The sequence below is a fragment of the Oryzias latipes genome, chromosome 4 (assembly GCF_002234675.1).
Source record: "Oryzias latipes chromosome 4, ASM223467v1".
NCBI lineage: Eukaryota > Metazoa > Chordata > Actinopteri > Beloniformes > Adrianichthyidae > Oryzias > Oryzias latipes.
The window spans coordinates 16,004,184-16,014,710 of record NC_019862.2 but is presented as its reverse complement, the minus strand read 5'-3'; positions in this window follow the sequence as shown (position 1 = coordinate 16,014,710).

Here is a 10,527-nt window from a genome sequence, read left to right as displayed (position 1 = left end):
AGTGAACTATCCATGCCGGGATTCATTTTCCTCTGGGCTTTGACTGAATTTCTTTTTTTTTTTAAATGCTTTTCTTGCAGCTGCAGTGTTGGTTTATTTTGTCTCTAAGTGATGACATATTTCACTTGACAGAGACAAATATGTAAGTGAAAAACAGCACTCTAACCAAAGGAACACACAACCTGACAAAGTTATGTCAAACAAACATCCCTGAACTCCATCCTGCAGCTTTTTTCCCCAATGTCTGCCTATGCAAAGGTTGGAAAACAAATATACTTGTTATGAAGAATAAAAGGGGAAAAATCATATTTTCTTGTCGGTTAACAATTCCGTTTTTTTTTTTTTTGGTACAACATACACATTTGGTTTTTCAGTGTTTAGCAATCAATCCAAGGAAGTTTGAACCTGATACATAAAAGTCTTGAAACGTATGTTGAAATATGGCAAAAAATAAATATGCCGCTTGTGAGTTTTTTTTTTTTTTCCATCATGTCTTTTGGTGTCAAGTAACACCAGTAGAGCAGCTACAGCTGTCTTCTATTAGCCAAATTATTTTCAATCCACTCTAAGTTGATGGAAAAAAATTAAACTGAGGGACCAAAAGCAGTGTAGAAACCTGGAGAAAAAAGACAAGGTAAAAAAAAATAAAAAAATGTTGATTTTCCTTCTAAAATGTAACATTTTAGTTGGACCGGCTAAAGTTGCAAATGTGGCTTGTGCTGTTTAAATAGCTGGAAACCTCTTCAGATTTAAAAACCCCTGCTTTTAATTGACCTTTTACTGTCATTGGACAAACACGGCACCTAAGAGCTGTTTTCAGTCGGAAATTAAGGTTCAACCTTCCGCTGAATTTAGAAACGCTGCACATAGGTGTATGCATGAATGTTTCTTAAAAAAAACCAACTTCTAGCTGCCACTAAATGTTGTTCTGAGTGATAAAAACGCAAAAAAGCTGTTTACGGTAAATCTTTGCAATTCAACTGAGATTTAGGACATTCTTTTTCAGTGTATATCTTTTTCCTATTCCACTTCAGCCATCCACTCAGACTCTAATAATCTGTCCATGTTTTTAGAGTGGACGTGTAACACTTTCCATCTGTATACATCAGTAAAGGGCCTCTAAGGGCAAGACCTGCCACTCTTTGTTCACTCCACCTCTTCGTCTCATTTTCAGTTAAAAAAAAAACCTGAGTCTGGTTCCACTTAGCCCTAAAATCTAAGATCTTACTCCATGTTGGGGCCCCTGCTGGCCTGAACTATAGAGGGGGAGACTGGCTAAGAGCTTTGGATCTGTTGTCCGTCGACACTGGGAATTCTGAACCTCTCCGGGCAAAAGGCATATGATGAATAATTACATTCAAAGCCTAAGTTGATGTGAAAGGCAAATATGGATGAATCAAAACTTTTCTGCAGATTTTACCTAATTCTAAAACATTGCTCACTCACTGTAGGGACAGAATGTTTTATTAAATAAATTAATTTAAGCAAAGAGGCAAATCTGGTCATAAATCAAAACACTTCACTGGATTTTTCTTCAAATCTGTTGATCACAGTCTTATCTAAGTTGTACTTCCTATTATAGTTATATAATAAAGCAAGAAATATTCACAAAAATATGTTTTACCTAAAAAATTATTAAAAGTTGCATCACATAAATGGGACAGGAATCCAATTCATATCTGCTACTAAATGACACTCAGTGTTTGAAGTTTACACCTCAGTAAACGTCTTTTGTATTTTCCTTCTTTTAAAGCCTTAATTTAGGAAATTATTCTTTGAAAAATAAATTTTTGGCAACATATGAAATAAAAATACATTCTTGCAGAATTAATTTCTCTTTTAAGAAACCTTTTACATTTTACAAGAACAATCATTTTGTGTTTGTTTTGTTCTGAAATATTGAGTTTGTGATACTTCCATTTTAGATTTATTTACATGAGATTATTGTCTCAGATAAACCAAATCCTCTGAAGTCCAACAATGTACATCACATTAATGATTTAATGGAATAAAACACAGGGCAAAACAAAAATAGGGTCAAGCTGCCTATAAAGAATTGTGAGTTTTTTTCCAATCAAAACAAAAAACCTTAATAAAAATGTTCATCCTTTTTTGTTTTTTGTTTTTATTGGAATGCCAACAGTCAAAAATAAATTCACAGCTAATGGATTGCACAAAAGCTAATTTAGCCAAGTGATGAAATAACTCCTTTTATTTTAATGACACCACTTTTTTTTGTCAACTGTTTAGCACAAAATTTAAAACCTACAAGTTAAAATGGGGCTGTGGAGCCTCAATGCCTTTTATTTTGTGAGACACATTGCATGGCTTGTTCTTTCCCCTGTTTTTAAAAAATATATATGTTGAATTCCTTGTTTGTTCCAACATACTTACCGTGTTGCGTGCTCATAATTGACTTGTTATTACCAGCTGCTTCTTTAACCATCTGTTTGTTGTGTGAATGTGTGCGTGAAACTATCTGACAGTTTTCAACAGATCTATCACACACAACCACACTGTGTTTCCCCCATATTTCACGCACACACGTCAGAATCAGGCCGGCAGAAAGCCGCAGCAGCAGCAGCAGGCTTGAATGAAGCCAGAAATAGCACTGGGTTTGACTTTGAATCAGCGTACGTCTTCAAAGATAGAAATATTTCATGCACCAGAAGGAGTGAGCGAGTGGGCCAGAAGCAGACGGAGAAGAGAGCGGATCCAGCTGTAAAAAGGGGGGCAAAAAAAAAATAACTTCAAAGATCCAAGTTACCATGGTAACTCCATGATGTCTACCCCACCCCAGCCTCACATCCCCCCTGCCCTTACACTCATACATAACAAATGTATTCATAAAAATTGATGGGAGTAGCAGAGTGGAGTGCTTAGTGGGTGCAAGACTTACTCTTTAATTTCTCTATCATCACCCCTCCCTAGCCTTTCACGATTATGGTTGTCCTTTATGTTTAGCAGAGATCACTAATGTGCTCAAGGAAAGATTCTTATCGACTTAATTCAGACCCAGAAGGGTCAGATTTAATGTGCTAAAAGATCTGTTCAGTCTTGTTTGGTGGTTAACATTCATGTGTTTACTGCAGTGATGAACTAGCTCTCTATCATTTAACAAGAACCTGTCATTTCATGACCATATAGCCTCTTAATGTTATCAGGTTCTTTCTTTTTTGTTGTTCTTTGTCTTTCTTTAGAAGTTATTTATTTTTTAGATGATAAACAAGAAAATTCTTTACAGAAGTTCATGCACACCAGAAAAACTCATATTAATTCCATTAGTCTTGCAATATGCAGAAATGCAAAAATGACTTTAAAACCTACCGACCTGTTTTGGGTTTTGCAAAACATTAATTTGAGATTGCAAGAGGGTGAAAAGTTAGGAAATGTTACTCTGTAACCCCTGCTCTCCTTATGTCTGCAAAGGAGGGATGCCACAATTCTCAAACCGTTCATGACACCAGTGAACGGTTGCATCCCCTATGCATACCAGTATGTTTACGTTGAAAGTGTCAAACCATTGTTGTGCTAAATTTAAGAAGGATTTATTATTTATTACATCACACCAGGCTGAAATAGAAGCCACATGAACTGTTTTTCTTCATTGTTACTTTTTTATTTTCAAAGGATTTTTCAGAATTTTATAGTTTTTGCTGCTGTATTGTACACAAATCATATATTAATCCAAAACAAACCCATGACCCAAAAATTGATGTTTGAACCAAAGCGTGGGGAAGGGGAATCTTTGCATGCCAAAAGTATCAAAGTCATTAATATGTGTTCTCATTGATCCACAAAAACAGGCTTAGAGATGAAGAAACTTCAGTTAGAAAAACTAACTAAATGATTTTCAGTAAGTCTACTGCTCTACTACATTATTGAGCTCATGTGATGATCTCAGAAGTGAACAACTTCTGAGAAAAAAAAAAACAGCATAAGTCAAAAATAGTTTGTCATCTTATTCACAAATTATTTTGCTTTCCTGACAGTCACACCAAAGCTATATGAGTGTTTCTGCTCAGATGATCTGCTTTCCTTTCATGGCTTTGTGAAACTTTGGGCTCCGTCATGCGTTAAGCAAAACCAGGTCTGGGCAGTTTCACCCTGAAGCATTTCCTGTCTGCAGATGGATGCTTGCCCAGTGACCCCAGAGCTGAAGCACAAAAGTTGCCAGTCAGATTTTGTCAGCTGGGAGCAAGGAGGTTGTTTATTTATAATGTGATTTCTGTTATAAGAAAGGATTACTCAGATGCTGAAGTCTGAAAGATAATCAGGTCAGTCTTCCAGGATGTCTGAAGTCCTTTTTTGTTCTGCGTCTACAGGACGGATTATTAGGGTTTAGTATTTGACTAAATCTCGGTCGTTTGAAGTTTTGCTTTACCCAGAGTATTCATTCACTCTGTGTGGTTTGGGTCTGACCCAAGACCAGCAGGGAAGAAAAAGCAGTGAAAACTCATGCAGGATAGGATTATCAGTGACATGCAATATAGTTCCTCCAGTCACCTAACTAGTTCACACTTGAGGGATGTAGAGCAGTCAATTCATTTTACCACCAGTTTTAAGTGTATTAATAATGCTTTTTTTAATGATTAATTCAACGAGAGGTGTTTTCCGCAGTTGGAAAATGTGCGTTCATGCATGTTTTTCTGGTACATTCTCCACCCCGTACGGACCTTTCATACAGGGCTCGTGAAATAATCACTGTATTTGATGAGAAAAAGCACACAACTCATGAAATCAAATAATTTTTTCCCTTTTAGATTGTCTGAATTATAAACTGTTAACATTTTGCTTTGTGCGTGTCATTTACTTAAAATGGACAGATTTGGGTCATGTTTTTTTCTTTATGAGGATACTTTTCCAATTACAGCAGTAGGAAAGACTTTACTCAGTAAAGCTGATTTGCTGTGTCTTTCCAACTTCTTGCTCATACAGTATAACAGTACATTTTATTTTAGTTCAAACTTCAGTTTTTGTTGTCTACATTTTTTCCGACTTAGCTTTTTCAAGAATGGCTCTCTGTGGTTTTAAATTTGGTCATCTGTTTGCGCCTGCTAACCCTTGGCTGTGAATGCAACAAGAGAGTGTTGAGTTGCAGTCCAGTTAAAGGTTATGAGTTTAAAACCAGTATTATGAAAATAACATTAATGACACAGAAAATTCCAGTGTTTTATGGTGTTATGTAAAATGTTCTTAATAAAGTTTGTTGCGTCAGATTTCATAGTTAATATTTTGTTATGCAGAAAAACGGTATGAGATGGGAGTCACAGATTCCTCAAATCTGAGTAGAAGAGAGATATCAGACTTGCATTTTGGTTGTTAATGTTTTTCAAAAACTTACTTTTCAAATACATTCTTTTTTTTTTAGTACCTTAAAATAGAGGAGCAAAAATACTGTATTTTGTCCTCTTCTTTATGGAAGATCCATTCATTCACTCTCCACAACATAACAAAGCATTTAAACGATAATCTAGTAACAGCAGTACTCAGTTGCTTACATTCATTTAAAAAAATTAAAAAATATATTTTTCATTCATCTTCTATAAAAGTGACTTTTGATGCTCAAGGGAAATCCTTGCTGGAGGAATATTTAAAGCACTCAGGGCTATTGGGGTGGAAATTTTGATTTGATTTAACTTGATTTGAAATGGTTTATTTCAATCAATCAAAGCAAGAATAACGCGCAAAACAATGCAATTGGCAGTTAAACATTCATACAAAGATGTATCAAACTTAGGATAATTTGATATTAAATGACGTGTTGTTTTAACTTTACACTCCTTGTGCCTCTTATGAAGGCTTTGAAACAAATAGCTGCAACTCCTGCAGCTGGTACTTCTGTATTGCAACACAACGTCGAACAAACTGAGCTTAAAAAACACTTAGAATGCAACAGCAATTGACATACCTCTGGCCTAGTGAAGCCACGTAAACTCCAGACATGTGACGTGTGTTCAAGAACTCGACAAATGAGGGTTCTTGAACACGAATTCAGCCCATGGTGTTCACACTGGACAAACAAGGAGGGGTTTCTTCTTCTTTTTCTTTTGCTTCTGTTTAATAGTGAACCACCCACAGCTAGAAGAGGCTTGGTGCGAAATGCCTAAGCAGGGCAAATCTCGTGAATCTTGCTCCAGGCTTTTTCTTTCATAGTTCTATTCTGATAATTGAGAAACTTGGGCTATGTCCGAAATACCTCACTACTCCCCAACTACTAAAAAACTGTGTAGTGCAGGACTATCCAGTGCTTTGAATTTTAAAAGCAATTAGGACACCAAGCTCATTTCTTTTTGTGTATTTTTTTTTAACTGCAACACCGATTTCACAAAGCAAAAACTTAATAAACATGAAAAAATACATATTTTTCACAAAAAAATTGTTTATACGCAATGCATTGGGGTCTATATTTGCCATTCTAGTGACCATCGCATTTGATTTTGGAATTGTAAATTTGGACAGCTCTACAAAATGGCAATGGTGAAAGATGTGGAAGTGGCTACTTGACTGCACATCGCCAAGAGCGTTGTGAACGTAGATTGAGAGCTACAAAAGGTTGATGCACTTTGTGTGAGTTCTGAAAATGTATCTTTAAAAAACAGTTTAAACTTCTATTTTCCATCATGTTACGGTGTTAGCAGGAACATCTGGTTGTTCTTTGCTACAGCAGTGACATGACATGCACAGATAGTTTCATTTGCTTTTATAATTTACTTTAAGCATCACAAAGATCAGACAATGTTTGTTTTCCACACAGTATATACACAAATTGTAGATCATTGATTCATGTTCTACCTTTATGAACATTGCCTCAGATTAAATCCTAACCACCCAATGTGGCAGGTAATATTACTTCCTGAGTCTCCTTTTGTACTCTTACTCATTAAAAAACTCTCAGGAAGGGTATTTGAAACCAGATGGGAAACCTCTCTTTATGGTTTTAATTAAGATCTCACTGCCTCACATCTGAAAGTTCTTTCATTGTCGTGACAAACCCTGAGTCCAATTCAGCTTCAAACTCTCCCATTCTGCACTTTATCATCCCAAACCAGGTGGCGTTATGGGTCTTTGCTGTAATTAAAAAATGCAAATGTGTTAATCCTGTAAAACAAATCCTTCTGCCTCTGTTAATGAACACCCCTAATCACTGTGTGTAGTCAAACAACTGTGTCAAAAAGAGACACCACCTCCACACTAATTTGCCAGTCTGGAACTCGGCCTGCACAAAAACACGATCCACCAGATTAGACAAAAAGCAAAAGGAGCCCCAGATGCAAACTGATCATGAAAACAGACATCTTTTTTTTATTTTTTTATTTGGGTAGTGAAAACAGTCAAACATGAAAAATAGAACATCAAGATGTATACAAACCCATATTTTCTTTTTAACATCACAACCTAACATAAACAGGCAGCAGTTTAAAAAAATAAAATAATAAAAATAAATAAAAAGAACAAATCACCAATCAACCTTCATCACCAACGGCAAAAGACTATTACAGGGTTTTTTTTTGTATTTTTTTCACATTTCACCAGAACAGAGTTCAATCCAAAGAAAGATTAGTCTTATCCAGAACTGGTTGCCAGACTTTGTTGAACTCCTCAATGTTGTCATGAAGGGTAAGCGTTAATCTTTCCAGAGGAAGAATCCTCAGTACCTCTGTGTACCAGTCTTCCATGGTCGGAACGTCCTTGGAAATCCAGAATTTCAAAATAGTTTTTCTTGCTACAAACAGAAGAATTTCAACCAGCTTGGCGTTGTGTTTGTACCTAGTGCCATTCACTTTAGTGCCAAGAACACACTGAAAGGTTGAGAGTTCCACACCATATCACAACAGTATTTTCACCTCCTTCTTAATTTCAATCCAGTATTTTTGTGTCCCACTACATTTCCACAGCATGTGTGCATATGTACCTATTTCACTGTTACACTTGCAGCAGTAGGGAGAGTCTAAGCCCAGCTTGCTCCTCAACAATGGTGTAAAATGGAGTCGAAAACAGACATCTTTTTAAAATTATGCTGCATTTAAGCACCTTTATTTATTTTTCATAAAAAAGTCTGTTTTTATTATTTGTGCTTTTATTGGGCCATATTTGAACTATTCAGTAATAAAAATGCGATTGAAAAATGAGATTAACCACCACAACTTTTCAGCAATGAATGGCTCCAACATGAAGGTTACCTGAGGGACATTTTTCAACTTTTGAAGTGAGATGTTTATTGTCTATGATTTATTGAATGTCCAATCTGTTCTGCTGTGCTAATACCAGGGGAATGTGTAGAAAAACAAGGAGATGTGTTTCTCACAGACACTGCAGGAGCAAACTGCAAAAACAGGCCCCTAATAAATAAGTCAAAAATTCTCACCCCATTGGCAGAGTTTCTTAACATAAGCTTAAACAAATAAGGTAAACAAAAAAAAGAACCTCTTCCAGTGAGGTAGGAACATGGTTTTACCAAAAATTCTGATTTTAAGAAAAAAGTTCTGATCACTAAGTGATGCTTTCTCAAAATAGGATTAATTTGATCTTGAAAAACTTTCTTGACAAGATTATTTTCTTGCTAACAGAAACTATGATAAATTTTCTTGAAACAAGGCTTTTTACTTTCTTAAGATTCCATTTTTGAGATGCAGGGTTAACAGGAAATTGACGCTTTAAGAAATGGAATGCATATTTACTAATTAGGTTTTATTAAATTTTTGATTACAACATCATTGTTTACTTATTTTAATGGAAAAAAAAACAAATTGAAAAAAAGTCAAACTTATTACTTTCAAAATAATACACAAAGGTGTAAATAAATATTTTTGAATAACTGGGGCAGGAAAAGTTTACCAAGTAACTGCTAAGAGTAAAGTTATGCCACCATGATATTTTCTGCTTTTATGTAAAATGTTCAAACTTCACAAAAGAAAAACAATATAACACACTGCATCAAAAACATAGATGAATTGAATCAAACTTGAATGCTCATGTTCTTTTTTACCTGCAGAATTAATACCTCTGCCATTTTAAGTAACTCCACTTGTTTAAAAGAAATCACTCTCTAGAGTAGAGGTCTTTTTAAATAGAAATGTATTCAAATCCATGCTCACTCAAACCTGACCATCTGGGGATTAATACAAAAATGTGCACAATTAAATGAAAACAAGACGAGAAGCACCAGAGCACATCTCAAAACCTCCAAACTCATAAACATGCTTTCATCTATTCTAAGAATTAATGAGTTCTGCTCTGCCTGTAGCTGAATAGATCATTTGAAAACGGAATTGCTTTCAAAAGTTTGGCATTTTCAATTCAGCTGGTATTTATGGAAATGATTTTTAATTATTCAGGGATTAAATCTAATAATTCCCAATACATCCTTGTATATGTTCTATTTCATAATGAGGAAAAAGTGAATAAGGCGATAACTGTGCTACCCAGACAATTTTCTGCTATGATGATCAACGGGTTTGGTCAAAATACCATAAAAGCTCCCATATTTGCACCACACATTTGTGTGGTGCAAACAAAAACAAACTGGGTGCAGATAAATAGTAAGAAGCTGGAGTCAGACTTGTTCTCTTTTAGTAGCTAGAAAAATCTGAAATGTTATGTCTTGTAACTTGAGAAAACCTAATTTACTCTGTTTATGAGTGTAAAAAAAGAAAGTATGTTCTTTTGATGAACCAGAAAATTGGTATTTTCTTTAAAATAGCTTTTTACATACCCAAACAAGACGCACCTTGTGTTTCTGGCATCCATGCATGCACCTGAAGGAACCTGCAGCCAGCAACGTGGCCTGTTGCAGCAAGAGCCAGCAAAAAAGTGTGTTGATTTAGTTCAACTAGCATGTAAAAAGAATTTTAAAAAATGCATGTGTTTCGTATCATATTTGAGGGTAAAAATTAAGTAAAAAGTCTAAAAGGTAAAAAATAAACATCCACTGTGGAAGCCTTTATTCCTGAAAATGTGTCATTTGCCAAGACTCATTGAAACTCCTGACAGGTACAGACTGCTGAAAATGATTTTCTCCTAAAAATGGGAAATCAAAAAAGTTCTTCATTTGCTAAAAGACATTGACGTGAGCTGGACTTATTTAAATAGCACTGTGAAATATTTAACATTGGGCAGGGTTATCCATCCTCACTCTGATCAAAACCGTGACTAAACACAGTTGACTGACTTGAACATAAAAGGCATATATTTTTATGGATGCCAGCTTTCCTGCGAGTGATGCATCATAAAGAGGCAAAAGAATTTAAAATGGGTCCAAAAATAAACAGTTTGAAGCAACATGATTTACAGCTCATGGGTATTTTTATAGTGCTGCTTTGAAGTTTGTAGAAAATGTTGGACTCTGTTGTTTGTCTTAAAAATATGAAGTTTGATCACAGTTTAGTTGGAAAGTTAAAACTATTTCAAGTTGGAGGATATTTTTGTAACTTCATGACTCGGATAAGAACATTTCTCTTTTCAACATGGATGCACAACTGTCCAAAAACAGGGCTTAACGTTTCATACAGCTGGCATTGAAATTAG